Here is a 24,541-nt window from a genome sequence, read left to right on the forward strand (position 1 = left end):
AGATGGACTGAAGTCCTTGCGGCCGAAGAGTATGAACTCGAACGCCCCTCCAAGAGTTACCCGAAGCGCAGGCCGCTACCCCGATCAGAGGAGGAAGCACCTACATCACCAGTGCATGACATGGCAGACCGGCCACCTCGCGGCCGCGACAAAGAGGCCTCTCGGCCCTCCACCCAAGCCATGCCCCGACGCCGCTCAACTAAGGCACGGGAAAATGCGCCCGACCTGCGAGACATACTGGAGGATAAGGCAAGACAAACAAGATCGATCTACGGATCGCGCAGGCGCCCTACGTCATGTGACAATGATCTTCACTCCGGATACAACAAATCCGACCGGGCCGAACACAACAGACATAGCTCTTCCGAGCTGCATCGTGATATAGCCCAGTACAGAGGCGCCGCACACCCTCTATGCTTCACGAATGAAGTAATGGATCATAAAATCCCAGAGGGTTTCAACCCGTAAACATCGAATCATACGATGGCACAACAGATCCGGTGGTATGGATCGAGGATTATCTCCTTCACATCCACATGGCACGCGGCGATGATCTACACGCCATCAAATACCTCCCGCTCAAACTTAAAGGACCGGCCCGGCATTGGCTTAACAACTTGACAGCAGACTCAATCGGTTCTTGGGAGGACCTGGAAGCCGCATTCCTCGAACACTTCCAGGGCACTTACGTGCGACCGCTGGATGCTGACGACTTAAGCCACATAATTCAGCAGCGAGAGGAATCGGCCAGACAATTCTGGACACGGTTCCTAACAAAGAAAAACCAGATAGTCGACTGTCCGGACGCAGAGGCCCTAGCAGCCTTCAAGCATAACATCCGCGACGAGTGGCTTGCCCGGCACCTGGGACAGGAAAAGCCGAAATCCATGGCAGCCCTCACGACACTCATGACCCGCTTTTGCGCAGGAGAAGACAGCTGGCTAGCTCGCAGTAACAACTTATCAAAGAACCCTGGTAATTCGGATACCAAGGACAAAAGTGGCAGGACACGTCGGAATAAGCAAAAACACCGCGTTAACAGCGACATCAATGAAGACACGACAGTCAATGCCGGATTCAAAGGCTATAAATCCGGTCAGCGGAAAAAGCCATTCAAAAAGAATACTCAGGGCCCGTCCAGTTTGGACCGAATACTCGATCGCTTGTGCCAGATACATGGCACCCCCGAAAGGCCAGCCAATCACACTAACAGGGATTGTTGGGTGTTCAAGCAGGCAGGCAAGTTAAGGGCCGAAAACAGAGACAAGGGGCTGCACAGCGACGACGAGGAGCCCAAGCCGCCGAACAACAATGGACAGAAGGGCTTTCCCCCACAAGTGCGGACGGTGAACATGATATACGCAACCCACATTCCCAAGCGGGAGCAGAAGCGTGCGCTACGGGACGTATACACGATGGAGCCAGTCGCCCCAAAGTTCAACCCATGGTCCTCCTGCCCGATCACTTTTGATCGAAGGGACCATCCCACTAGCATCCGTCATGGCGGCTTCGCCGCCTTGGTTCTCGACCCAATCATCGACGAATTTCATCTCACAAGAGTCCTCATGGACGGCGGCAGTAGCCTGAACCTGCTTTATCAGGATACAGTGTGGAAAATGGGCATAGATCCCTCAAGGATTAAGCCCACAAGAACGACCTTTAAAGGCGTTATACCAGGTGTAGAAGCCAACTGTACAGGCTCAGTAACACTTGATGTGGTCTTTGGATCCCCGAACAATTTCCGAAGCGAAGAGTTAATGTTTGATATAGTCCCGTTTCGCAGTGGCTATCACGCCCTGCTCGGACGAACCGCATTCGCAAAGTTCAATGCGGTGCCGCACTACGCATATCTCAAGCTCAAGATGCCAGGCCCTCGAGGAGTAATTACGGTCAACGGAAACACCGAACGCTCCCTCCGTACGGAGGAGCATACGGCGGCTCTCGCAGCGGAGGTACAAAGTAGCCTTCTCAGGCAATTCTCCAGTCCGGCCATTAAAAAGCCAGACACTGCCAAGCGCGCCCGGAGTAACCCACAGCAGGACCTCCTAGCACACTCTGAGCAAGCGTAGCAATGCGGCCCCAACCCCAGCTCTCGCGACATAGCGAAACCAGTACCTCGCGTACATAACTACGCCCTTGAAATACCATGGGCACAGGGGAAGGGCACAATAACGGCACGCCCAAAATACGGCTTAAAACGTACTAGGGGCTGCCGGATTCTTTTTTTAATTTTTTCTTACTTTCAGGACTCCATACTTCGGACGACCTGTTCGGCAATTCGACTGCCGCACAAATGATGCAAGATCCAGCGAGGCAGACAAGCCATGCCGCATTATGGAACTCCCAGGTGGTCTCTATTACGAGCGATATACCTGTTTTAAATACAATTCCGCGGCCTGCCCCTGGTCAGGACATACTGAATAGTCCAATATCTTTTGCTTACCGCACTATTTGTATCGTTCGGCTTTGATAAATAGCCTCTCTATAAACAATGCTTAGCTTTTTGTCTATTTTTTGCATTATCCTCTTTTCACATATATGTTTATTAAATGACATGATTGCACCCGTACACCATGGTACGGCAAACACGCCAGGGGCTTCAGTACCCCTCATAATGGTGTGAGAAGTCCGTACACTTTCACAAGTGCGGCACCCCGAACTTATAGCACTATATGCATCGGCTCCGAATCATGATTTGGGTCAATAGTTGGGTTTGCCCGGCTCCTATGTTTTGGTGCCTTACGTTCCGCTCTATTGGCTAAGGTAGCACTAGGAGAACCACTGCGATTGTGCCCCGGTTCAGCTGGGTTAAGCACCTCAGTGGAGAAAGCTAAAACTGACTGTCATGATGAGGCGAGAGACCGGTCGCTGTCCGAGAGGTTTTTCGAGTCCCTGAAGACTTATGCCGCTTCGAGCGAGGAGCTGGCTTTGTCCGGCCAAGGCGTGGATAGCGCCCCGAACTCAGTCTTCCGGACTAGGGGCTTCACCGAAATTTAAAATTATAGAGTTCTATGGCTAAGTGAGAGTGTTCAAGCATTATAGTCTGATTGCCTGGTTCGTTGTGCTGAGCGCCTCCCTCGAAGGACCCAACTATGGGAAAAAGAGCGCTCAGGTTTATCCCGAACACCCCAGCACTAGTGGCATGGGGGCAGAAGCCGACGACTGGCCATCTCTCAATTTTTTGATAAACGGCCGCATAGAAAGTAATATTTTAAATTCAATAAGCATTGCTTAGCGCATATGAACAAGTTTTTAGCGCATAGGATAAACACGAGCGAGTTCATTCAAAAATCACATCCTTGGTACATTCATCCGCCACAAGGCGGGCACCTGCAAGAACATCCTTGTAGTAGTTCTCGGGCTTGCGATGCTCCTTCCCCGGTGGCGGCCCGTCCTTCACAAGCTTCTCACCGTCCAGCTTACCCCAGTGCACCTTTGCACGGGCAAGGGCCCGACGGGCACCTTCGATGCAGACGGAGCGCTTGATGACCTCGAGCCTCGGACAGGCCTCCACCAGCCGCCGCACCAGCCTGAAATAGCTCCCAGGCAGGGCCTCTCCGGCCACAGCCGAACTATGAAGCCCTTCATGGCCTGTTCGGCCGCCTTGTGGAGCTCGACCAGCTGTTTTAGCTGGTCGCTCAAAGGCACAGGGTGTCCGGCCTCAGAATACTGAGACCAGAACACCTTCTCCGTCGAGCTGCCCTCTTCAGCTCGGTAGAATGCGGCAGCGTCGGATACGCTGCGGGGAAGATCTGCGAATGCCCCTGGAGAGCTCCGGATTCGGGTAAGTAACAAGTAGTTTACTTTTATATTTCTGCTTTGCATGAAAAATGCCTTACCCGCTGCTATCTTCCTCATCTCCGCCAACTCTTGGAGGGCCTTTTGGGCTTCGGCCTTGGCAGACTTGGCAGGCTCAAGGGCCGTCGCGAGCTCGGATGCTTGCGCCTTTGACTCAAGCTCCAAACTCTCATGTTTTTTCATGAGAGCCTGAAGCTGTTGCCGCACCTCGCCGACCTGAGCCCCAAGTCTGTCTCGCTCGGTGCGCTCCGCGGCCGTTTTCTTTTCGGCCTCAGACAGCGCCTGCTTAAGGGTCGCCACCTCAGTCGTGGCCCCTACAATAAGCAGTACAATCCTGTTATTTTTTTTGCAATCACGCCTTTTTATGGGCACTTTTTCTGTAAGGTATTTCTTACCTTCTTTCTCCTCGAGCTGCCGCTTGGCAAGGCCGAGCTCTTGCTCGGTCCGCTCGAGGTCCTGCTTCAGGACACCCACCTCCGCAGTCAGTGCGGCGGTGGATAGCAGCGAAGCCTGCATACGCATATTGACTCTTTTTGTTAGACTCCTGCGAAATTTAATAGATCCTCTATTCGACTTTTCTTTCCGAACGCCAAACAGAGCATCAGGGGCTACTGTCTATGCGGTAATATTTTTACATATTTTTACTTACCTCGAAGCCTGTTAGAAGGCAAGCGCAAGCTTCAGTCAGTCCGCTCTTGGCGGACTGAACCTTCTGGATCACCGTACTCATAATAGTACGGTGCCCCTCATCGATGGAGGCGCCGTCAAGCACCTCCAGCAGATTGTCCGGCACCTCCGGTTGGACGGAGGCCGCCGGCTCAGAAGGCTTGCTCCTCTAGGAAGGAGTTCGCCTACCGCGGTCCAGAACTGTGGAAGATTCCGGCGCGGTGTCCGGCACAAAGCCGGCCTTGGAGCCCTGGGGGCCTTATCCCCTTCACTCCTGGAGTCCGGGAGGTTGCCTTGCGGCTCCTCCGGGACCACCTCCTCCTGCCCCGGAGCTTGTCGCGACGCCACTTCGGCGTCGTCTGCAGTGCGGGGGGAGACAGCGGGCGGAACTGAGTTCACGTCCGATGAGTCCAGGGAGCCGCCCGACGATTCGTTGAATTCGGCCCGGGGCGGGCTGCATAATTACGTTCGACATTAGGGAAAGCTATGCAACAAAGGAACATCATGAGTTACTCTGATATCCGAACTTACGATTTCGCCGGACGCTTGGCCCTGTTTGGCCACTCCTCTCCGCCCTCTTCGGTGTCGGGGGAGTAGTCCGGCGGAGGGGTCTTCCTTTTCCTAGACCCCTCAGCCTCTCCCGTTGGGGCGGCCTTCCTCTTCTCTCCTCCCTCCGCTGGGGGGGGGAGATTTTTCTTCTTCCTCCTCCTCGTTTTCACAAGAAGAGGGCGTCTTGGACTCGTCGGATGACAAGTCCGACACCACCACGTTGCAAGCACTCTTTCGAGTCCCCGTGGTCTTCTTCTTGGCCTTCTTCTCCGGCACCACATAAGGCGCCGGAACCAGCAGCTTCACTAGTAGAGCTGGGGCTGGGCCTTCGGGCAGCGGAGCCGGACAGTTGATCGGTCCGGATATCGCTCGCCAAGCCTGTCAAAGGAAAGGGAGTTTAGATCCCGCATAGAGTCAAACTATGGAAAAAGCTTAACATCCTATAAAAGGTGAAGATAGCTTACCTCGCTAGCGTGACGCTGCAAGCTGTATCCGCGGTCCTCGGAAGCGGATGCGGGAGCCTTGGCGCCCTTGAATAGCACCTTCCAGGCATCTTCGTACGTCGTGTCGAAGAGCCTGCTAAGGGTTTGGTGCTGCGCCGGGTCGAACTCCCACAGATTAAAATCCCGTTGTTGGCACGGGAGGATCCGGCGGACGAGCATAACCTGGATTACATTAACAAGCCGGATTGGCTTGTTCACCAGGGACTGGATGCATGTTTGCAATCCGGTCACCTCTTTTTCATCACCCCACGACAGGCCCGTCTCTTTCCAGGACATAAGCCGCGTGGGGGGTCCGGATCGGAACTCGGGGGCTGCGGTCCATTTCGGATTGCGTGGCTCAGTGATGTAAAACCACCCGGATTGCCACCCCTTTAGGGTCTCCACAAAAGAGCCCTCGAACCATAGGACGTTGGCCATCTTGCCCGCCATGGCGCCTCCGCACTCCGCCTGGCTGCCGCGCACCACCTTGGGCTTGACGTTGAAGGTCTTGAGCCAGAGGCCGTAATGAGGGCGGACACAGAGGAAAGCCTCGCACACGACGATAAACACCGAGATGTTGAGGATGAAGTTCGGGGCCAGATCGTGGAAATCCAGGCCGTAATAGAACATGAGCCCCCGGACAAATGGGTGGAGTGGAAAACCCAGTCCGCGGAGGAAGTGGGGGAGAAATACTACCCTCTCATGGGGCCTTGGGGTGGGGAGAAGCTGCCCCTTTTCGGGAAGCCGGTGCGTGATGTCCTTGGACAGGTATCCGGCCTTCCTTAGCTTCTTGACTTGGCCCTCCGTAGCGGAGGAGACCATCCACTTGCCTCCCGCTCCGGACATTGCTGGAGAAGGTTGAGGTGGGAAGTGCGGGCTTGGGCGCTGGAGCTCGAGTGCGCAGGAGATGGATAGGCAAAGGAGGAAGAAGGCGTAGGTAAAAAGGTGGATCATTATCCCCTTATATGGGCGGATGCGGTTGTGCATCCCCACCAGCCTAGTAAAACTCGCTTGCCTCCCAAGAGCCGTGATAAATGGCGCGGTTGGGTTACCCACGTCCGTATTGATGAGAATCCCGTAAAAGGGGTACACGATCTCTGCTTTGACAAGACGTGCTGAGGAAACCGCCTCGCAAAACATGCTGAGGTGGAAAAGTAAAAACGATTCGAGTAAAGGACTTGGCCGTAGTGTGATGACACACTGCGGAATACGTCAGCAGTTTTGATTTGTGTTAATATTATTCTCTCTATGGCGATATGTGGAAGCTTATTTTGCAGAGCCGGACATTACTCTTGGTGTTTACAATCTTCTATGAAGGACTTGGAGGAGGAACCCACCTTGCAATGCCGAAGACAATTTGCGCGCTGGACTCGTCGTCATTGAAGCCTGGTTCAGGGGCTACTGAGGGAGTCCTGGATTAGGGGGTGTTCGGGTAGCCGGACTATACCTTCAGCCGGACTCCTGGACTATGAAGATACAAGATTGAAGACTTCGTCCCGTGTCCAGATGGGACTTTCCTTGGCGTGGAAGGCAAGCTTGGCGATGCGGATATTCAAGATCTCCTACCATTGTAACCGACTCTGTGTAACCCTAACCCTATCCGGTGTCTATATAAACCGGAGGGTTGTAGTCCGTAGGCAATCAACTCCATATAAAACAATCATACCGTAGGCTAGCTTCTAGGGTTTAGCCTCCTTGATCTCGTGGTAGATCTACTCTTGTACTACCCATATCATCAATATTAATCAAGCAGGACGTAGGGTTTTACCTCCATCAAGAGGGCCCGAACCTGGGTAAAACATCGTGTTCGCTGCCTCCTGTTACCATCCGGCCTAGACGCACAGTTCGGGACCCACTACCCGAGATCCGCCGGTTTTGACACCGACAATGACCCTCATAGACCTCCGAGAGATGGTCCCAGATGAACTTTGCATGATCGAGATGCATGACATTCCTAAACTGATTTTGAGATAGACAGGAGCAGATGACGTCCTTCGCCGTGAGGTTGAGAAGAGTGTACTTGCGAATGTCATCAGCTTCCGCCATTTTGCACAGATCGGTCAGACCAATCTCAGTGACGGTCCACAGCTCGCTGTTTGTTGCCATGAGGCGCTTCTTCATCATGGCCTTCCACTTGGGATACTCGTGACCGTCAAAGATGGGGCATGACACAGTCTTCATACCTGTGGTCGACATAACTGAAACTCCAGGCGGTTAAACCAAAATCACACAGAATAAGGGAGTACCTTGCTCTAATACCAATTGAAAGTGTGTTATATCGACTAGAGGGGGGGGTGAATAGGCGATTTTTATGGAAGTCTTCAAAACATGGAAGTTTCGAAGACAAATGATAGAAATGAACCTATTTCCATGCAGCGGAAGATAGACTACACTAGACAGACAATAGTCAAGCATTCAATGAAGTGAAACCACACTGACTAATAGTAGCTAGGCAGTAAAGATCAGGTACACAGTGAAGACAAATAGATAACACAAATAGGCACTGACTTTACAAGAGCCAACTGTAAATAAATAGATGAGAAGGATAGAACCAGTGTGCGTGAAGAAGACAAAGGTTTGGTAGACCAGTTCCAACTGCTGTGACAGTTGTACGTCTGGTTAGGGCGGATAGGTATTTAAACCTGAGGACACTCAGTCCCGGACACTTAGTCCTGAGCACACAACTCAGAACACTTAGTCCTCTCCGTATTCCCCTTGAGCTAAGGTCACACAGACCTCGCCCAATCACTCTGGCAAGTATTCAAGGTAAACTTCCAAACCTTCACAGACTTCGTTCACCGGCGATCCACAATGACTCTTGGATGCTCAGAACGCGACGCCTAACCGGCTGGAGGATTCACAGTCCTCAAGTGTAATAAGTCTTCAGATCACACAGACAAGAAGACTTAAGTGATGCCTAACACTCTTTGGCTCTGGGTGGTTAGGGCTTTTATCCTCTCAAGGAATTCTCTCTCAAAGGCTTCGAGGTGGGTTGCTCTCAAACGACAAAAGCCGTACTTTAACTCTGAGCAGCCAACCGTTTATGGTTGTAGGGGGTGGGCTATTTATAGCCACTAGGCAACCCGACCTGATTTGTCCGAAATGACCCTGGGTCACTAAGGAACTGACACGTGTTCCAACGGTCAGATTTCAAACACACACGGCAACTTTACTTGGGCTACAAGCAAAGCTGACTTGTCCAACTATGAACAAGATTCCCTCTCATAGTCTTCACTCAAAGACATAGGATTTGGTTAAGCATCACTTCAGTCATTCTAACTGGTTTTCTTGGACCCCACTTAACAGTATGGTGGTTCCTATGACTCAACAAAGAAGAAAAAGAACTACGAAAGATCTAAGTCTTCGCGCTCCATAGTCTTCATGCGATGTCTTCTCTTGTCATAGTCTTCAAGGTGAATGTCTTCACTTACCACCTTTGACTTCAATGTCTTCATACATTTTTAGGGGTCATCTCTGGTAGGAAAACCAAATCAATGAGGGACTTCTACCTGTGTTATCCTGCAATTCTCACAAACACATTAGTCCCCCAACTAGGTTTGTCGTCAATACTCCAAAACCAACTAGGGGTGGCACTAGATGCACTTACAAGACCTGATGTGTGCCTTGCTATAAGTCTAGCAGGGAGGTACCAAAGTAATCCTGGAGTGGATCACTGGACAGCGGTCAAGAACATCCTGAAGTACCTGAAAAGGACTAAGGATATGTTTCCCATATATGGAGGTGACAAAGAGCTCATCGTAAATGGTTACGTTGATGCAAGCTTTGACACTAATCCGTACGATTCTAAATCGCAAACCGGATACGTGTTTATATTGAACGGTGGAGCTGTCAGTTGGTGCAGTTCTAAACAAAGCGTCGTGGCGGGATCTACATGTGAAGCGAAGTACATAGCTGCTTCGGAAGCAGCAAATGAAGGAGTCTGGATGAAGGAGTTCATATCCGATCTAGGTGTCATACCTAGTGCATCGGGTCCAATGAAAATCTTTTGTGACAATACTGGTGCAATTGCCTTGGCGAAGGAATCTAGATTTCACAAGAGAACCAAGCACATCAAGAGACGCTTCAATTCCATTTGGGATTTAGTCCAAGTGGGAGACATAGAAATTTGCAAGATACATACGGATCTGAATGTTGCAGACCCGCTGACTAAGCCTCTTCCATGAGCAAAACATGATCAGCACCAAGGCTCCATGGGTGTTAGAATAAATTACTGTGTAATCTAGATTATTGACTCTAGTGCAAGTGGGAGACTGAAGGAAATATGCCCTAGAGGCAATAATAAAGTTATTATTTATTTCCTTATATCATGATAAATGTTTATTATTCATGCTAGAATTGTATTAACCGGAAACATAATACATGTGTGAATACATAGACAAACAGAGTGTCACTAGTATGCCTCTACTTGACTAGCTCGTTAATCAAAGATGGTTATGTTTCCTAGCCATAAATATGAGTTATCATTTTATTAACGGGATCACATCATTAGGAGAATGATGTGATTGACTTGACCCACTGTAACACCCCGGATATAATTTTCCCAATATGTATTCTAACTCTTGCTGTTTCTAGGCTTAAGTTATTTTATTTTCTCGGGTTCGGGTCTTTGTCTTCGTGTGTTGTTATCGTTGTCATGCATCTCATATCATGTCATCATGTGCATTGCATTTGCATACGTGTTCATCTCATGCATTCGAGCATTTTCCCCGTTGTCCGTTTCGCATTCCGGCGCTTCGTTCTCCTCCGGTGGGCATTTCTACCTTTCTTTCATGTGTGGGGATTAAGCATTTCCGGATTGGACCGAGACTTGCCAAGCGGCCTTGGTTTACTACCGGTAGACCGCCTGTCAAGTTTCGTACCATTTGGACTTCGTTTGATACTCCAACGGTTAACCGAGGGACCGAAAAGGCCTCGTGTGTGTTGCAGCCCAACACCCCTCCATTTGGCCCAAAACCCACCAAAACCCTCCCCATCATTTAGAGCGTTCAATCACGATCGCGTGGCCGAAAACCGCACCTCATTTGGACTCTTCTAGCTCCCTCTACCTCTATAAATAGACTCCCATTTCCAATTCCCGGATCTTCTCCCCCTAACCCTAAAAATCCACCCGCGCCGCGCCGGACACGTCCAATCCTGGACGGACGCATCACCGCGGCCAACCGCCTGCCGCCATGAGGCGCCGCCGCACTCCTCCCGCCGCCGGCCCGCCGAAGCCCGGGGCAGGCCCTCCCGTGCCGTCTCCCGGGCCGCGCCCCGCGCCTCCTCCCCGCCTTCCAGCGCCGCCCGCGCACCACCCGGCGCCGCCCTTCGCCACCTCGCCGCCCATCGCCGGCGACCGCTGCCGCCTCGCCACTCCGGCGGCTGCCCGGAGAACCGCCGCGGCCACCGCCGCCACCCGCCGTTCGCCTCGCCGCAGGGGAGATCCGCCCGGCCCTCCCCCTCCTCATCCGCGACTCTGGCGACCTCGACTTCGTCTCCGGCGATCCTCGTTCCGCGCGTGAACAGTGTTCGGATCTGGATCTGAATCTCGAGGGTTGATTTTCTCCCGAAACCTTAGCTCATGTTGCCCTGTTCATCGTGCCGTAACTTTGCATCCCTAACTCCGTTTTGCGCATATAGCATATCAAAATGTTCGTCTCAGAGAGTACATCATTTCATTCCATTGCATCATTTTCATTTGAGTTCATCTTGATGCCCGAAATGCTGTTAGAAGAGGGCTACTTGAGATAATTGTCAGATCTGCTACTCCATTTAGATATTTGTCATTTTTGCCATGATTAATGTGTGCAACATATGCCCATGAGCTCTACATATGTTTTGTTAAGGGTTTTGCCATCTTTCCAGAGGCGCAACCTATGTATTTTGGTGATGTGTGTGGTGACTAGCACAAGCTTGCAAAGTGAGGCACTTAGTAATGCTGATTTCAGGGACTTAGCATTTCCACCAAGTCCTTGAGCTGTTTATCTCATATGGCCATATGTTCATGTTGTTTCCTAGTGATCCGTGCCTCTTTTGAGGATGATCAGTAAGGATGTTTTGTTAATCTTGTAGTGCTCTATCCATCCATGTCTTTGTTTGCAATTATGGAGCACCCTAGCTTGAGTCAATCGAGCTCTACTTTTGCTACTTCGTAAATCTGGGCAGATTGTCTACTTGTTAGCGATTTTGCCGAGGGTGTTGTAGTTGATCCGTGCATGCTATGCTATTGTTCTTGCCATGTCTAGCTTGCATTTTGTGTATTATTAATGGGTGTATGCTTAGATTATCATGACTTGCTCTGTGGTGAGTGCATCGAGCTCGTAAACATGCCTACTTGATATCTGTTTCAGCATGCTCCAGTTTTCACTAAGTCTGAGAACTGATTATGTTTTTGCCATGTTCACATGCTTGCAATTGTATTTTCTGATCCCTTTTGGCTCAAGTTCACTAAGGGACTTTTGTTAAGCTCTTTGAGTAGCTCCATGCCATGCTTTACTTTGCCATGTTAAGGTCCTGTAGCATATAGTTTTGTTGCTCCAAAGTGTGCTACCTGATCTGAAATTCCAGACAAGTGTTAATTTCACTAAGTCTGAATCTGTTTGTCATATGCATTTTTGCCATGCTTGTTTGAACCTGTTAATGGATGAATTGGCCGTAGCTCAGTGCTAGAATTTTGTTAAGAATCATTAATGCATCCCTGCCATGTATTTTTATGCCATGTTTGGGTGTTGTAGCATGTTCATCTTGTTGCATTTGGATGGCTACTTGCTGTAAATCGCAGAACGTGGCCATATTTGAATTGCTTGCCATTTCCAAACCGTAACTCCGATTCCGGTGTTCTTTATATCGTTTTCAACCGATTTCATCTCATCTTTCCAGTGGCACACTTGGATTCCCAAGTTGAGCCAGATTCTTGCATCCTTTGTCAAATCTTGCATATGCATCCCGCCTCGCATCCCGCATAGCATACCATCTTTGCATCATATTGTTTGAGCTTTGCACGTGGTTGATTGTGTTCCGTTTGCTTGTTTGTCTTGTTTGGGTAGATCCGGGAGACGAGTTCGCTAACGAGGAGCCCGTTGAGTTTGCTTTTGAGGTTCCAGTCAACTCTGACAACTTTGTAGGCAAGATGATCATACCCTTGAAATCACTACTATCTTTGCTTTGCAAGATGCTCGCTCTTTTGCTATGCCAATGCTACGATGCCTACCACTTGCTTTCGAGCCTCCCAAATTGCCATGTCAAACCTCTAACCCACCATGTCCTAGAAAACCGTTGATTGGCTATGTTACCGCTTTGCTCAACCCCTCTTATAGCGTTGCTAGTTGCAGGTGAAGGTTGGAGGCCGTTCCTTGTTGGAACATTTATTTACTTGTTGGGCTATCATTATATTGCCATGTTATCTTAATGCATCTATATACTTGGTAAAGGGTGGAAGGCTCGGCCTCTCGCCTAGTGTTTTGTTCCACTCTTGCCGCCCTAGTTTCCGTCATATCGATGTTATGTTCCCGGATTTTGTGTTCCTTATGCGGTTGGGTGATAATGGGAACCCCTTGATAGTTCGACTTGATTAAAGCTTTTCTAGCAATGCCCAACCTTGGTTTTACCATTTGCCACCTAGCCTCTTTTTCCCTTGGGTTTCCGGAGCCCGAGGGTCATCTTATTTTAAACCCCCCCGGGCCAGTGCTCCTCTGAGTGTTGGTCCGAACCAGGCAGCCTGCGGGGCCACCTCGGGGAAACTCGGGGGTTGGTTTTACTCGTAGCTTGACCTATCTGAGTGTGCCCAGAGAACGAGATATGTGCAGCTCCTATCGGGATTTGTCGGCACATTCAGGCGGTGTTGCTGGATTTGCTTTAACCTGTCGAAGTGTCTTGAAGAACCGAGATACCGAGTCTGATCGGAATGTCTCGGGAGGAGGTCTATTCCTTCATTGACCGTGAGAGCTTGTCATGGGCTAAGTTGGGACTCCCCTGCAGGGATTTGAACTTTCGAAAGTCGTGCCTGCGGTTATGGGCAGATGGGAATTTGTTAATGTCCGGTTGTAGATAACTTAAACCTTAATTAAAATGAATCAACAGTGTGAGTTACCGTGATGGTATCTTCTCGGCGGAGTCCGGGAAGTGAGTAATGCTTGCACAGGTTGTTCTCTAGTTTCTCGCTCGCGCTTTGCCTCCTCTTCTCGCTCTCTTTTGCGAACAGGATAGCCACCACATGTGCTAGTCGCTTGCTGCAGCTCCACATAATTACCTTGCCTTACCTATAAGCTTAAATAGTCTTGATCGCGAGGGTGCGAGATTGCTGAGTCCCTGTGGCTCACAGATTACTATTACACCAGATGCAGGGCCTGATGATTCCGCTCCAGGTGACGCGCTTGAGCTCAAGTGGGAGTTCGACGAGGACTCTCAACGATACTATGTTTCCTTTCCTGATGATCGGTAGTGGTGCCCAGTTGGGGGTGATCGGGACCGTGTCGCATGTTGGGTTATCTTTTATTTTGGCGCCGTAGTCGGGCCATGAGTGTTTGGATGATGTAATGTTATTTATGTACCTTGATTGACGTGGCGAGTGTAAGCCAACTATGTTATCTCCCCTTTTATTATCTATATTACATGGGATGTTGTGAAGATTGCCTAACTTGCGACATATGCCTTCAATGCGATTATGCCTCTAAGTCGTGCCTCGACACGTGGGAGATATAGTCGCATCGAGGGTGTTATACCCATTCCATTATCTTAGCACTTGAATGTTTAGTTTGTTGCTATTGCTTTCTTCATAACTTATACATGTTCCTATGACTATGAGATTATGCAACTCCCGTTTACCGGAGGAACACTTTGTGTGCTACCAAACTTCACAACGTAACTGGGTGATTATAAAGGTGCTCTACAGGTGTCTCCAAAGATACTTGTTGGGTTGGCGTATTTCGAGATTAGGATTTGTCACTCCGATTGTCGGAGAGGTATCTCTGGGCCCTCTCGGTAATGCACATCACTTAAGCCTTGCAAGCATTGCAACTAATAAGTTAGTTGCAGGATGATGTATTACGGAACGAGTAAAGAGACTTGCCGGTAACGAGATTGAACTACGTATTGAGATACCGACGATCGAATCTCGGGAAAGTAACATACCGATGACAAAGGGAACAACGTATGTTGTTATGCGGTCTGACTGATAAAGATCTTCGTAGAATATGTGCGAGCCAATATGAGCATCCAGGTTCCGCTATTGGTTATTAACCGGAGACATGTCTCGGTCATGTCTACATAGTTCTCGAACCCGTAGGGTCCGCATGCTTAAAGTTTCGGTGACGATTGTATTATGAGTTTATGTGATTTGATATACCGAAGGTAGTTCGGAGTCCCGGATGAGATCGTGGACATGACGAGGAGTCTCAAAATGGTCGAGACATAAAGATCGATATATTGGACGACTATATTCGGACATCGGAAAGGTTCCGAGTGATTCGGGTATTTTCGGGGGTACCGGGGAGTTACGGGAATACGAGGAAGAAGTAATGGGCCTCATGGGCCAAGTGGTGGAAGAGAGGAGGCAAGGCGCGCGACCCCTCTAGCCCAAACCGAATTGGACTAGGGGGGCGGCCCCCCTTTCCTCCTTTTCCTCCTTCTCCTTCCTTCTCCTTCTCCTCCTTCCTTTCCTCCTCCTAGTAGGAGTAGGAAAGGGGAGTCCTACTCCTATTAGGAGGAGGACTCCTCCTCCTGGCGCGCCCATAGAGGGCCGGCCGGCCTCCCCCTTGCTCCTTTATATACAAGGGCAGGGGGGCACCTCTAGACACACAAGTTGATCAGTTGATCTTTCCCAGCCGTGTGCGGTGCCCCCCTCCACCATATTCCACCTCGGTCATATCGTAGCGGTGCTTAGGCGAAGCCCTGCGTCGGTAGCAACATCATCACTGTCACCACGCCGTCATGCTGACAGAACTCTCCCATGAAGCTCTGCTGGATCGGAGTTCGCGGGACGTCATCGAGCTGAACGTGTGCTGAACTCGGAGGTGCCATGCGTTCGGTACTTGGATCGGTCGGATCGTGAAGACGTTCGACTACATCAACCACATTGTGCTAACGCTTCCGCTTTCGGTCTACGAGGGTACGTGGACAACACTCTCCCCTCATGTTGCTATGAATCACAATGATCTTGCGTGTGCGTAGGAAATTTATTGAAATTACTACGTTCCCCAACACTTGGGCCTCGCCAACGTCTCAGACGGCGAGTCGCTTTCGGCCGCAATCCTGTGCTGCTCTCTCTGCAAAAGGCACAAGGATCGTTTATGTTGGGGAACGTAGCAGAAATTTAAAAATTTTCTACGCATCACCAAGATCAATCTATGGAGTCATCTAGCAACGAGGGGAAAAGGAGTGCATCTACATACCCTTGTAGATCGCGAGCGGAAGCGTTCAAGAGAACGGGGTTGATGGAGTCGTACTCGTCGTGATCCAAATCACCGATGACCGAGCCCCGAACGGACGGCACCTCCGCGTTCAACACATGTATGGTTGGGAGAGACGTCTCCTCCTTCTTGATCCAGCAAAGGGAGAGGAGAGGTTGATGGAGATCCAGCAGCACGACGGCATGGTGGTGGAAGCAGCGGGATCTCGGCAGGGCTTCGCCAAGCACCAACGAGAGGGAGAGGTGTCACGGAGGGAGAGGGAGGCGCCGGGGACTTGGGTGCGGCTGCCCTGCCTCCCCTCCACTATATATAGGGGCCAGGGGGCGCCAGCCCCTCTAGATCCCATCTAGATGGGGGGGGGCGGCCAAGGGGGTGGCTTGGCCCCCAAGCCAAGTGGAGGCGCCCCCACCCCTAGGGATTCTAACCCTAGGCGCAGGGGAAGGCCCAAGGGGGCGCACCAGCCCACCAGGGGCTGGTTCCCTTCCCACTTCAGCCCATGGGGCCCTCCGGGATAGGTGGCCCCACCCGATGGACCCCCGGGACCCTTCCGGTGGTCCCGATACAATACCGGTGACCCCCGAAACCTTCCCGGTGGCCGAAACTGGTCTTCCTATATATAAATCTTTACCTCCGGACTATTCCGGAACTCCTCGTGACGTCCGCGATCTCATCCGGGACTCCGAACAACTTTCGGGTTACCGCATACTAACATCTCTACAACCCTAGCGTCACCGAACCTTAAGTGTGTAGACCCTACGGGTTCGGGAACCATGCAGACGTGACCGAGACAACTCTCCGGCCAATAACCAACAGTGGGATCTGGATACCCATGTTGGCTCCCACATATTCCATGATGATCTCATCGGATGAACCACGATGTCGAGGATTCAATCAATCCCGTATTCAATTCCCTTTGTCAATCGGTACGTTACTTGCCCGAGATTCGATCGTCGGTATCCCAATACCTTGTTCAATCTCGTTACCGGTAAGTCACTTTACTCGTTCCGTAACACATCATCACGTGACCAACTACTTAGTCACACTGAGCTCATTATGATGATGCATTACCGAGTGGGCCCAGAGATACCTCTCCGTCATACGAAGTGACAAATCCCAGTCTCGATTCATGCCAACCCAACAAACACTTTCGGAGATACCTGTAGTGCACCTTTATAGCCACCCAGTTACGTTGTGACGTTTGGTACACCCAAAGCACTCCTACGGTATCCGGGAGTTGCACAATCTCATGGTCTAAGGAAATGATACTTGACACTTAGAAAAGCTCTAGCAAACGAACTACACGATCTTGTGCTATGCTTAGGATTGGGTCTTATCCATCACATCATTCTCCTAATGATGTGATCCCTTTATCAATGACATCCAATGTCCATGGTCAGAAAACCGTAACCATCTATTGATCAATGAGCTAGTCAACTAGAGGCTTACTAGGGACACATTGTGGTCTATATATTCACACATGTATTACGATTTCCGGATAACACAATTATAGCATGAACAATAGACAATTATCATGAACAAGGAAATATAATAATAACCATTTTATTATTGCCTCTAGGGCATATTTCCAACAGTTTACAAATATGACTAACGTGTAGTCGAATTGATCAAAAACTAAAATTACCAGCAGTCTAATGAACTCCGTCGTGACCACGTTCTTCTCAAAAACCTTCTTCACTGGGTCCCAACGGTGTCGGGCCCTGGGGACGTCATGCTCCTGCGGGACGGTGAACTCCGCCAAGGGGTCTGGGATGCCCAGACTCGCGGCTTCCGCGTCCTCCTTGGCCCATATGGACCTCTTCCCGCCGTAACCATGGCTTCCGAGGTTGTGGCACCCAATGTTCTTCTGTTGAAGCCCCTTCATGTACTCCGACTTTTTTGGCAGCTTCGGCCTCGCAAGCCACCTTGAATATTTCAAAGTGCTCTGCCGTGATTGTCGGATTATCCTTTACATTCTCAAAGTAGGGTTCCTTTTCATCGACAATCCGATATTTCACCCTTGCTTTCCAGGCGGCCAACGCGTCGCTAACTTGCTCATGGCGTGTTTGTTTATCTTCTTCATTGCCGGGTCCTTATCTGGATCTTTATAATCCTTTTCGTTCCGGCCCAGGAACAAGAATATCTAGTGCAACTTCTTTAGGAGGGAGGGCCTCATATTATCTATCTTGTTTAGTTTCTCATCGTTGATGGTGGCGGTTGTCCGTATGATGCAGCCAATTTGATTGTCGTAGCACGCGCGCGCTTCCTCGGGCGCATTTGGCTCAAAATTGCCGTCGTCCACCTCCGTGAACACCAGCCTAGTAGTCCTAAGCTTGTTAGGAAGCCATCGCCTCTTTGCTTTCGGTTCTATACCGGCTCCGCTCCACGAGGCAGCGCCGGTCTCAGTCTCAGCGCCGGTCTCGATGCCGGTCTGAGTCTCAGCGCTGGTCTCAGTCTCAGCGCCGGTCTCAGTCTCAGCGCTGGTCTGCGTGTCGGTCTCAGTCCCCGATGCAACCAGTGGGCCCAGCAACAATACCGGTTGATCGTCGGCAAGGCTCAAAAATTCGTCTGCCGCCAGGTAGACGTCGTCGCAATCGTCAGAACCCTATCCTTCATCGTTGCTAGCCATGTTTCCTACGATTAAATCTAGTCAATTAATTCTAGACCTAATAAAATGAATAATGACATTAAAAATGCCTATGTTTTGCAGGAACGTTGACTCCTTCTCGATGTAGCAAATCCCGGGCACTCGATATGTCCTAGTTTGTAGCACAAGTCATGCCGAAATTCACGGAAAATTTCGGCATGACTTTTGCTAAAAAGTGGACAAATTGAGAACCTGAAATTTGCCGGAATGGAAATTAATCAACATTTCGGCAAAACATAGGCCACTCAGCTTCATTCCCTGGAAACAACAAAGCCACTTGGGCACAATCGAACCACTTCAATGAAAAGATATAACATGAGCAAACACTATTGAGGAATTTGCATATAACATGGCCACTTTAATGAAAAGATATAATCAACAATAATGGAATATGCAAATGAACACCAATGACATATATCATATAACAACAATCTTTTTTTTTTGTTTACATAGCAACAATTAGTTTAACAGTCCAGGCCGGCGCTGTTGCTGCTGAACGAGCTTCGCGCGCTGGCGTTGCTGTTGCACCTCTGCATCCCGGCGTTGCTGTACCCGCGGACGTGCAGCTTCGACCACGGCTCCGAGAACGCGCGGTCTGGGGCGTCGGACGGGCTGCCCCGGCGGCCCGTGGCCTGGCGGTGTATGAAGCCCCAGAGGGTCCACGCCTTGCTTAGACGCCGTGGCTTCTTGGCGGGGCCCGGGAACGCAGCGTCCAGGGTCACCGGGAAGTCTTTGACGAGAGAGTTGGAGCTGAACCGTTGGTCGAGCAGGTGTTCGGCATGGTGGAAGTGGTAGAACTCTAAGCTGCCGGTCAGCGGGGGCACCGTGCATTGGTGATGGCGGCCGCTGCAGGGGCTAGCTTTGGGTCGGGCACTTCGAACGACCTTGTCAGCACGGAGCTTGACCGCTCCAGGCTCCGGCGCCTCCGGCTCGACGTGTCCATGTAGTAGTCTCGCGTCTGCGCCGAGCCTCCAGGGGTGTTGGCGTCGCCGTCGGGCTCGGGCTGCGAGTCATCTTCCACAGGAATTTGGCCATCGGAGCGTTCGACCACGCCGGCAGGTGAGTCCTCGAGCGCGGAGAGGATGGGCGGGAGCCGTGACACCGGCGGAGGCGCTCGGCCAAGGCCAATGCCGGCGCCGGCGCCGAAGAGGTAGCCGTCCCAGGACGCGCGGGGCCCGTCCCAGGATAGACCTACATCGTCGACAGACATGCGGCCAGCTGTAACGCCCGGATAATTAAGCTACAGTGATTCCCCGCTAATGATGCCACGTCACCACGGTTACTGTGGTAAACTCTCGATAGTTCAGAACCGAAACAAGTTCAAAATTCAAATAAAAGAAAACAATAAAATTTTTCAAAAATTAAAACAAAAATGTTCGGTGGTTGCCAAATATTACAAAGATAATTATGGTGTAAGGTTCACCATTTTATAAAATGCCTAAGTGTTTATAAATGAATAAAAACAGAATAGAAAATAAATAAAAAGAAAACAGAAAACAATACAAAAAAAGGAAGAGAACCCCCCCCCCCCTGCCAAACTGGGCCAAGCCCACCTGGCCCAGCCGGCCAGCCCCTGGCCCGGCCCACCCCCTCACTCCCATAACCCCCCCCGGTCGGCGGAAACCCTAGCCGACCCCCATTCCCCCCGATCCCCTTCTCCTCCCTCCCCCGCCGATCTGGATCGGGATCCGCCCGATCCCGTCGCCCCCGACGCCGGCGCCCCACCCCACCGGCGCTCGTCCTCCTCCCCTCCTCCCCGACCGGCCGCGCAGGACGCCTGAACCCCCCCTCGTCGCCTCGGGACCGTCCCCGTCCTCCTCCCCGCCGGACTGCGCCCGCCTCCCCGACTCCTCGACGCCGTCGTCTCCGCCCTCCTCCCCAATCCCCCCTACCTAGACCCTACGCGCCCATCCCCGTGAGCACCTCTCCTCCTCCTCCCTGCTCACCCGCGCTCCGGCAAGCCTCCCCTCCTCTCTGTCCCGCACTTGGTCGCGCCCGATGCGTGCTCGCCGCGACCGCGCTCCCCGCTGCCCCCCCCCCCCCCGCCGTCTGCCTCGCGCCGACGTCCCCCTGCGCCCAGGCGCGCGCCCGCGCCTCCCGGCTCGCCCGCCGCACCGCTCGCGCGTGCCCCCGCGCCGGCCCGCGCCCTCTTGGCCTCGCCGCGCCCGACGTACCCCCGCGCATGCGCGCCCGAGCCCCGCCTCGCTCAGCCGCGGCGCTGCTCGCTCGCGTTGCGCCGTCCGCACGTCGCCCTACCCCCATCCCCCTCCGAGCCGCACTGCTGGTGCTGCTCGCCATGGCCCCTCGGCCCTTCTGCTGCCGCCGCCGCCGGCCGGCTGCACCAGCCGCGCCCCTCGGCCCTGCTCCTGCTGCGCCTCGCTCTTGGGCGGGCTGCGGCTTCGCCCGCAGCCGCGCCCGCACGCCCGACCCGCTATGGCCCCTCTAGGCCAATGACAGGAGGGCCCCGCCTCCAGAAAAAAATTAAAAAAAAACACAAACAAAGGAATTAAAAAAAATAATACCTAAATAAATAAATAATTAATGATAAAAATAATTAATTAATTAATTAACTAATTAGTTAACTTATTTAATTCTGATTAAATTAACTAATTAAGGTTAATTAACCCAATGATTAATTAACCTAATTAACTACTGTTAATTAATCTAATCAATTAGTTAGGTTAATTAAACCCTAATTAACATAAACAGTGTATGACAGGTGGGTCCCACTGGTCAGGTTGACCTAGTCAACCCTGTTGACTGCTGACGTCAGCATGACATCATGCTGACGTCATAAATTCATTTTTCGAATTAAATAATTAATTAATTAAATTTCAGAAATTAATAAAATCTTTAGAAAATCATATCTTTTAATCCGTAACTCGTATTAAAATATTTTCAACATGAAAGTTGCTCAGAACGACGAGACGAATCCGGATACGCAACCCGTTCGTCCGCCACACCCCTCTAACCTATCGAACTCGCAACTTTCCCCCTCCGGCTCCTCTGCCCGAAAACGCGAAACACCGGGGATACTTTCCCGGATGTTATCCCCCTTCACCGGTATCACCTACTACCGCGTTAGGGCACCTCTAACGCCGTAACTTGTCTTGTCATGCATCACTATGCATATGCTTGCATTATATTTATTGTTTCTTCCCCCTCTTCTCTCTCTAGACATCGAGACCGACGCCGCTGCTACCCCGTACGACTACGGAGTTGACGACCCCTCTCTCTTGCCAGAGCAACCAGGCAAGCCCCCCCCCTTTGATCACCAGATATCGCCTACTCTTCTCTATACTGCTTGCATTAGAGTAGTGTAGCATGTTACTGCTTCCCGTTAATCCTATACTGATGCATAGCCTGTCCTTGCTACTACTGTTGTTACCTTTACCTGCAATCCTAATGCTTAGCATAGGATGCTAGTATTTTCATCAGTGGCCCTACATCCTTGTCCGTCTGCCATGCTATACTATCGGGCCGTGATCACTCGGGAGTTGATCACGGGTATATACTATATGCTTTATACATGATACATGTGGTGACTAAAGACGGGTCGGCTTGTGGAGCACCCGCGAGTGATTCACGGATTGGGGGCTGAAAGGACCTTTGTCCCAACGGCCCTCTGTGTGGATCTTTGAGGCGGAGCGACAGGGCAGGTTCCGACCACCTAGGAGAGAGGTGGGCCTGGCCCTGGTCGGCGTTCGCGGATACTTAACACGCTTAACGAGATCTGGGTATTTGATCTGAGTCTGGCCATTTGGTCTATACGCACTAACCATCTACGCGGGAGTAGTTATGGGTATCCCGGCGTCGTGGTATCAGCCGAAGCCTTCTTGACGTCAGCGACGGAGCGGCGCGCGCTGGATTGGACTGGAACGCCACTAGGCTAGGTCTGCTTCCGGCCACCCACGCAACGTGCAGGTGTGCTAAGGGCGATGGGCCCAGACCCCTGGGCGCTTAGGTTTAGACCGACGTGCTGACCTCTCTGTTGGTCTAGGTGGGGCTGCGACGTGTTGATCTTCCGAGGCCGGGCATGACCCAGGAAAGTGTGTCCGGCCAAATGGGATCGAGCGTGTTGGGGTATGTGGTGCACCCCTGCAGGGAAGTTAATCTATTCGAATAGCCGTGATCTTCGGTAACAGGACGACTTGGAGTTGTACCTTGACCTTATGACAACTAGAACCGGATACTAAATAAAACACACCCTTCCAAGTGCCAGATACAACCGGTGGTCGCTCTCTCACAGGGCGACGAGGGGAGGATCATCGGTTAGGATTATGCTATGCGATGCTACTTGGAGGACTTCAGTCTACTCTCTTCTACATGCTGCAAGACGGAGGCTGCCAGAAGCGTAGTCTTCGAAAGGACTAGCTATCCCCCCTTATTCCGGCTTTCTGCAGTTCAGTCCACATATGATACCCTTACTCCATTTGATACCCATGCATATGTAGTGTAGCTCCTTGCTTGCGAGTACTTTGGATGAGTACTCACGGTTGCTTTCTCCTTCTTTTCCCTCTATCCCTTCTACCTGGTTGTCGCAACCAGATGTTGGAGCCCAGGAGCCAGACGCCACCGTCGACGACGACCCCTACACCGGAGGTGCCTACTACTACGTGATGCCCGCTGACGACGACCAGGAGTAGTTAGGAGGATCCCAGGCAGGAGGCCTGCGCCTCTTTCGATCCGTATCCCAGTTTGTGCTAGCCTTCTTAAGGCAACCTTGTTTAACTTATGTCTGTACTCAGATATTGTTGCTTCCGCTGACTCGTCTATGATCGAGCTCTTGTATTCGAGCCCCCGAGGCCCCTGGCTTGTAATATGATGCTTGTATGACTTTTTTTTATTTGTAGAGTTGTGTTGTGATATCTTCCCGTGAGTCCCTGATCTTGATCGTACACGTTTGCGTGTATGATTAGTGTACGATTGAATCGGGGGCGTCACACCAGCATCAAGGGAGAAGCTTGGGTCCGTGTCGCACGAACGACGGCCTCCGGCGAACTCCGAGCCTGCCTCCCTACGAAGGCGGCTCCGCCGAAGGAAGAGGGCTTGGATGGCTTCTCCGACGGCGGCATTGCCGCGGCCGCTGCCTTGCTGCCGGCCGCCTCCTCCTTCTTGAGCTTCTGCTTGCGCCTCCACTTGTGCCACTTCTTGCTGAAGACCGAGGCAGCGAGCCGGAAGCTCCCGGCGATCTCCTTCAGGTCCATGGGCGGCGGCTTCTTGGGCTGCGAAGATTTCGAGATCTATGTGATCCTTCATGGCCTTGACCTCTCCGGACCCATAAGCTTCGGTTTCCATCTCTCCCGAGGTGTCGACAACCAAGACGCGCCCCACCACCGGAGTTATCTCGTCAGAGCTCTCGGCCATAACGATCTCGTCCTCCAAGAAGATCTCTGGGACGCACGGTCGAGCCGGCGGCAGCTGGTGGAATTCGGTGGGGAGCGCCGTGGCCGCGGCGGAGGACGAGACGGGGAACACGCCGAAGGCCGCGTCGTCGCGGATGCGCTCGCGGTCGTCCTGGTGGAAGAGCGCCCAGAGCGTGATGCGCCCGCACACGTCGCATGACCAGCGCCGCCGCTTCATCCATCGTGCTGCCCGCCATGCTGGCCACGCGCACGGGCCGCCGTTCGTGCCGATTCTGGTCGGTTGGTTCGGACGCTGAGTGCAGATTGATTAAAAAAAGGCAGAGGGTTTCTGCAAAAGTACGTGCGCTAACCGATCCTGCCACCTGGCTGCCAATTGTAGAGATGTGATTGGCCTGGGACTAAATCATCACATGAGGTACAAGTTAGGGTATGATGGAGTCAAGTTTTACAAGTTTGAGACTGAATCATCACATTCTGTGCAAGTTAGGGTATCTGGGTGCTATTACCTAAAAAATGAACCAACTTGGTCCTCTTTTCTCCACACGCAAAGAAAGGTCTTTTCGTCCGTGAGCAGACACGTTGCCGCTGTAGCTAGGGCTGTACGACATGTGAAGACCTCGAACCACGCAA

At 51.6% G+C, this 24,541-nt stretch overlaps 1 pseudogene; it reads right to left on the reverse strand.

Annotated features, from left to right (window-relative positions):
• Positions 1-18,885: 18,885 nt before the first annotated feature.
• On the reverse strand, positions 18,886-24,519 carry LOC147990070 (protein OCTOPUS-like; annotated as a pseudogene).
• Between the last annotated feature and the right edge of the window lie 22 nt (positions 24,520-24,541).

Source organism: Triticum urartu, chromosome 1A (genome assembly GCF_056163025.1).
Source record: "Triticum urartu cultivar PI428250 chromosome 1A, HENAU_Tu73, whole genome shotgun sequence".
NCBI lineage: Eukaryota > Viridiplantae > Streptophyta > Magnoliopsida > Poales > Poaceae > Triticum > Triticum urartu.